This window comes from Argentina silus (genome assembly GCF_951799395.1).
Source record: "Argentina silus genome assembly, chromosome: 9".
Classification (NCBI taxonomy): domain Eukaryota; kingdom Metazoa; phylum Chordata; class Actinopteri; order Argentiniformes; family Argentinidae; genus Argentina; species Argentina silus.
In genome coordinates, this window is record NC_139663.1 from 21,674,408 (window position 1) to 21,675,285 (window position 878).

Here is an 878-nt window from a genome sequence, read left to right on the forward strand (position 1 = left end):
GGTAGGAGTATGGTATGGTAGGAGTATAGTATGGTAGGAGTATAGTATGGTAGGAGTACAGTATGGTAGGAGTACAGTATGGTAGGAGTATGGTAGGAGTATGGTATGGTAGGAGTATAGTATGGTAGGAGTATAGTATGGTAGGAGTACAGTATGGTAGGAGTACAGTATGGTAGGAGTATGGTAGGAGTATGGTATGGTAGGAGTATGGTATGGTAGGAGTATGGTAGGAGTATGGTATGGTAGGAGTATGGTAGGAGTATGGTATGGTAGGAGTATGGTAGGAGTATGGTATGGTAGGAGTATGGTATGGTAGGAGTACAGTATGGTAGGAGTATGGTATGGTAGGAGTATGGTATGGTAGGAGTATGGTATGGTAGGAGTATGGTATGGTAGGAGTATGGTATGGTAGGAGTACAGTATGGTAGGAGTATGGTATGGTAGGAGTATGGTATGGTAGGAGTATGGTAGGAGTATGGTAGGAGTATGGTATGGTAGGAGTATGGTATGGTAGGAGTATGGTAGGAGTATGGTAGGAGTATGGTAGGAGTACAGACGAGTCACTCATACTTTCACCTGCGCACGATAGTTTCCAAGTGAAATGGGTGTGTATTCACGTGTCAGGCAATGGCCACCGGCATTTTACATTTTACATTTATGGCATTTAACAGACGCCTTTATCCAAAGCGACTTACAACAATACATGTGTTTAAGTAAGTGAATCATCTATCCATCAGTCATCATAAGACAAAGTAATCAATGCTTGGACCAGGGGCCATAGGCAGTCGTAATGCCAGTAGGCATTACCGGCAGGAAGATACACAAAGAACAATGGTTCTATGATAACAATAGGTAGGCTGGGACTTGCAAACAAAACT